The sequence below is a fragment of the Otolemur garnettii genome, unplaced genomic scaffold (assembly GCF_000181295.1).
Source record: "Otolemur garnettii isolate 467f Iridium unplaced genomic scaffold, OtoGar3 scaffold00092, whole genome shotgun sequence".
Taxonomy (NCBI): Eukaryota; Metazoa; Chordata; class Mammalia; order Primates; family Galagidae; genus Otolemur; species Otolemur garnettii.
The window spans coordinates 4936298-4941744 of record NW_003852487.1 but is presented as its reverse complement, the minus strand read 5'-3'; positions in this window follow the sequence as shown (position 1 = coordinate 4941744).

The window sequence follows — 5447 nt, the reverse complement described above, 5'->3', positions numbered from 1 at the left end:
GTAGCTGGGACTATAGGCACCTGCTACAACGCCCACCTAATTTTAGAGATGGGGGTCTTGCTCTAGCTCAGTCTGGTCTCCAACTTGTAAGCTCAGCTGATCTGCCCTCCTCGGCCTCCCAAAGTGCTGGAATTATAGGCATGAGCCACCACATCTGGCCACGTGTCTAATTTTTTACTACATGTATATTCCTTTTTCATTAGCTTTCATTTGGAACCATGCCACAGATATGATGACCCATCACACCCATGAACTAAAAATCCTAAGCCCCTGGCGGACTGAACAGGTTCTCATTTTTGTAACCTGCTCCATGAATACATTTCAGATATACTGGCTTTGTTTGTTTGTTTTAGTTTCACCACACTTTGACCAATCTATAGTAGAATCTCTGGTTGACCACCCAAGGGACTATAACAATCTGGTCAACATACAGAGGTGGGGCATATAAGGAACTAGGCCCACTGTTCTGATAGGGACAGGTGGGGCATGTTTGGTCTCTAGAATTATGTCGATTTAAGGTGGTGGTCAATGTAGGGAGCTGGTCAACTATGGAGGTTCTGCTGTATCTGTCTTTTATAATCCTCTCCCTTAACTAACTACTGTTTCATGGAAATGATGGATTTCCTGCCAGACAAAGGAGCTGGAGATTTTGTAGGCCCCAGAGCAGACTTCCTGAGTCCTGGACTCTCCTCCTCTTCCACCTGCTTCTGGCCCCTGCCTCCATTAGTCTAGAGACATGACTGGAGGTAGCTTCTCTGTTCTCCAGACAAGACATCTGTCTACTAAAAAGTCCTTTCTTCCTTCACAGTCCTTCTTGTCTCAATGGTTGGATCTTTGTGCAATGAGCAACTTGACCTATATTAACACCCTATGCATCTTGCTAAGGGTACCCCAGAAAAACCTCAAAGGGAAGGGTGGCCAGACACACCTTGTTATATGTTTTACCCTTTGGAGTACAGCTACAACAATTTTTTTGGTTTGTTTTTGAAGATCGTTTGGAATTTATTCTCAACAAGAATGTAATGAGCGCCGCCTGTGGCTCAGTGGGTAGGGCACATGCACCAAGGCTGGTGAGTTCAAACCCAGCCCAGGCCAGGTAAACAACAATGATAACTGCAACAAAAAAGTGGCCAGGCGTTGTGGCAGGCCCCTGTAGTCCCAGCTACTTGAGAGGCTGAGGCAAGAGAACCCCTTGAGCCCAGGAGTTTGAGGTTGCTGTGAGCTGTGACACTCACTGTACCAAGGGCAACAAAGTGAGGCTGTCTCAAAAATGAAAAAAAAAATAATAAGAATGTAACATTTGTTTAAAAAAATTAAAAGCACAACATCTTGGTTTCACAGTGTGAACTAAAAATTAATCCCCCCAGCCAATTGAATGGTGAATCTTCTCTTGGCCAAGGGGGCCCCGGAAATATCCTAAAGCTGAGTTTCTGGTCATGGGAAGAGAGGTCAGACCTGCCCCCTCATGTCTCTTCCTTTTGGATATAGCCTTTGTTAACATCTAAGATTGTAGTGAGCTATGAAGCCCTGCACTGCAGCATATGAGCTTGGGCAGCAGAGCAAGACCTTGTCTCCAAAAACAAAAACAAAAAATTAAATATGACCAGGTTTTAGGTTTTGCTCTATGTATGGAGGAAAAAAAAATGACTACTGAGCCTGAATTTTTAAAATTCAGCTTTTTGTTATTAATTGCATCCACATTCCAGGAAATAAAATAAAGTCGAGGGCTTTCTTTTATGCATGAAGACTTCCTAAGATGCTCTTTTAGGATGGCCTTATGGTCAGCAGGGAGGAAGAGCCTTGTGATGCCATGACCCTCTACAGGGCAGGAAAGCCTTAACCAATCTCAAGAAGTCTACCTGAGAGGGAAAGGTCACAGATTACAGTGTCCAGTTTCCAGCATCTGAAGCACACTATGTCCATAACACATTGATTTTGCATCAAGGGTTTGGAGTGTTCCTCACCAATGGGTCACTGTTGTGATCCCTGTTTTACAACTGAGGAAACTGAAGCACAGAAATGTTAAGAAACGTGCCCAAGAGCAGCCCTGGCTCAAACCCAGCCTCCTGAGTCCATCATGGCCTCAATTGTGAGCTTGCTATGCACAGTGTAAGCCTATTTAACCCAGGTCACATCTGTTTCAACAACCCTCACCCTCCATGTGGGGTATGTGGAGACCCAGAGCTCTCTCTTTGTGCAGGTGGCATGGACCCAGGACACAACCCTTGTTGACCACACCCTGTAGTCTCCTGAACATGAGACCTGTGAAGAGCAGGTATCTCCAGGAGTGACAGACAGGTGCCAGGCACCAATCCCTTTGTGCCCAAATTGCCCCTCCACTCCTCAAACTATGCCTACCCTGAGCCCCCATGCCCTGGGGGTTGTGGGCTCAGCACCAAGTCTTCTCTTGGGCCCTATAGCATCATGACCTAGGTATCTCCCTTCAGAATTCTCCTCCAGCCCTGGCAGTAATTTTCTCCCTGTGGCACAGGAAACTTCCTCTCCTTCACGTTCTCAGATTTCTTTGCTTTAGGGAAAATCACAAAGCTTTGTTCTGTGACTTGTAAAATCCAGGCTTCTTACAAAGTGTAAGAAAACTCTTTTCTCTCTCTCGAAAGCCTGGCTTTAAGACTATGACTTGTAATGAATTCTCAAAGTTTAGGTTTAAAACTCAGAATTGAGCCATGACTTGCTTATTCTTGTGCATCTGCTCTCCCTCCCATGCAGCCACAAGAATGTCCCCTGTGGCCAAGTCTTCCTGGTGGGAAACCCTGAGGCATGGGAGGTGAGAAGACATGTTGGCATTATGCCCGCATGCACACTGTCCTTTACCCAACTTGTTCAGCTGCAGTAGGTGGACGCTAGATTGAGGACAGTCAGAGCAGAAGCAAAGGATGAAGGTCAGACAGTGCTTCAGGGGTCCAGGAGCCAAGGTAAGGTAGAGGAGAAACCTGGCTTCCCTTCACAGTTTCCCTTGCAGGTTGCATGTGCATAAGCATGTGATCCAGCCTTTGAGGAGGAGGGAAAAATAACCATTGGTACACAGCCCTCCTCTTCCAGAAGATATTTTTGTGATACTCAGAAAGGGTAGCCTTCTTGTTAACATGAAGGGCCAAAGGTGGGGCACCAGGGCAGCACACAGAGAAGGCAGAGCAGAGAGGTAGAAAGAACACGGGGTGTTGAGCTGCTGATCAATTTCGTGGCTTCTGGCCTTCTTGTAATGTGAGGTAACATACATCCTTATCACTCCAGGCATTTTTGTTGTCATTTTTTCTATTATTTGCAGCCCAAAGCATTCTTGCTGATAAGTAGGGAAAAAAGGTATTTCAACATAGGACATATCAGGTATGAGAAAAAAGAGGACAATTGGTGAATAAGCCACTGGAACTCAGGAGTTCTGGCCTAGAGAAAGAAATGGGGAATCATCAACATAAATGTGGCGATTGAACCGTAAGTATTGCTGAAGGAAAGGGAAGAGGCCCAGGCCCAAAGCCTTGGGAAAATCCAATGTTTAAAGATCAAAGAAAGAGGAACCAGGCAAATTCACTCAGACTGAGCCACAGAAGGACTTAGGAGGACCATAAGGAGAGGGAGGTGTCCTTGCAGGCAAGGAAAGAGCTTTCTAGAAGGAACAACACTGGAAGCATCATTGGGATTTATGCTCCGGCAGGTCCCTGCAGAACAGCCTGGAGTCGCAGGCAGAGGCCAGACTGAAGTGGGCAGAGTGTGAACATGCGCAGAGGAAAGGCAGCCTTGGTGAAAGGCGCTTGGACGCCTAATGAAAGACACAAATACGCTGTCCTTCTTCCAAGTCAGACGGGAGACTTGCCACTACCTATCTCCCCCAGGACACTCTCCTGCTTGCATGCTCAGTCGATATTAACTCTGCATTTATAATTCACATCCTCACAAATATTGACTGGGCACCTGCTGTGTGCACAGCACCCTGTCAGGCCTCCAGAAAACGCAAAAGGATTCAGCTGGTCCCCATAACTCCCTGGGAGCTTATGGTCTGGTTGTTCTCATAGGAAAAAGAAATTCCACACCCTGAAACAACTGGACGACAAGTGCAAACATTGTATTTATGGGGGTTTGTGCCCAAAGCTGTAATCACTGTCGGAACTCAGGGAGGAAAACTTGCCCATCGACAGCCTGAAGGGGCCAGCTGGAGTGTACAAGAAAGCTTTGCAGAGGAGGCTCCAAGGGCCCTTGAACTCTCGATTGCAAGTGACAAGAACCCAAAACTCAAAGTAGATTTTCCCATGAGGGGAGTTTATTGACTCCTCAATTTCACCCTGAGTGCTGGCTCCTTGCTGCAGGGCGGCCTCCTCTGTGAGACAGGGAGATGACAGCTGGCAACCGGCAACAGAGGCCACATATGGAGTGTCTCCCACCTTTGCATCAGCACCCACGGATGGGCTCTGATGGTTTCTGGGGTCATGTTTAGGGTGACTAACATGATCTCAATTGGGACACTTTGGGGAATGAAAATGGGGTGCTATTAGTACCTTTTTGGAACAAAAAACATAAATAGGGGTTCCTCAGGGAAAACCAGGATCTGACATCACCATAATCACAAATCTACTCTATATGGACGCTGACTGGTGGCCCCACTGGAGTCACATAACATGGGGGAGAGACAGTACTCCAAAGTGCCGGTGCTGTTAACGATGAAGGAGGGGAGGGGCAGGCACGCTCAACAACAAAGCTAACCGTGTCCACTATTAGGAATGAGCTGGCAATTCAGGGATAGGGAGAAAAAAAGACTTGGGCACAAAATTTGAGATCAAGATAACTAGATAAAGACAGAAGACCTCGGATGTCAGAGAAATCTAAACTTCGTTGCATGGGTTGTGAAAACAGATTATTGTCCAGTAAGGAGGTGTAGGAGACTGGTGTTAGGGGAGGCAAGTCCAGGCATGCACTGAGAATGCTTTGAGAAGGGTTGGGGAGGACATAATATTGTTGATCCCATCCCAGAATGGTGCAAGTACCAGTGTAGAGGGTGGGAAAGAAGGGAGCAATAGATTTAGGGAGCAGTTTTAAAAAGAGCCAGCAGAAGTCAGCCAATAAGGCAGGCAGGACTGAGCAGAGGAGGAGGGCACCCCACATTCCAGCTGTGAAAACCAGGAGAAGGAGGTTACCAGGGAAGTAATTTGGAGGTGACATGAGTCTGTCTGAAGTTGAGTTCAGTGTTGGAGAAGTTGTGTGAATAGAAAAAACACAGAACTAGAACTGTGTTCTAGGTGTGTTCTGTGGGATAATATTTAAAACCAACACAATGGCTGGGACGGTGACTCATGCATATAATCGTAGCACCCTGGGAGGCCGATGCAGGTGGATCGCCTGAGCTCAGGAGTTGGAGAACAGCCTAGCTAGAGCAAGACCCCTCTCTAAAAATAACTGGGCACCTGTAGTCCCAGCTACTCTGGAGGCTGAGGCAAGAG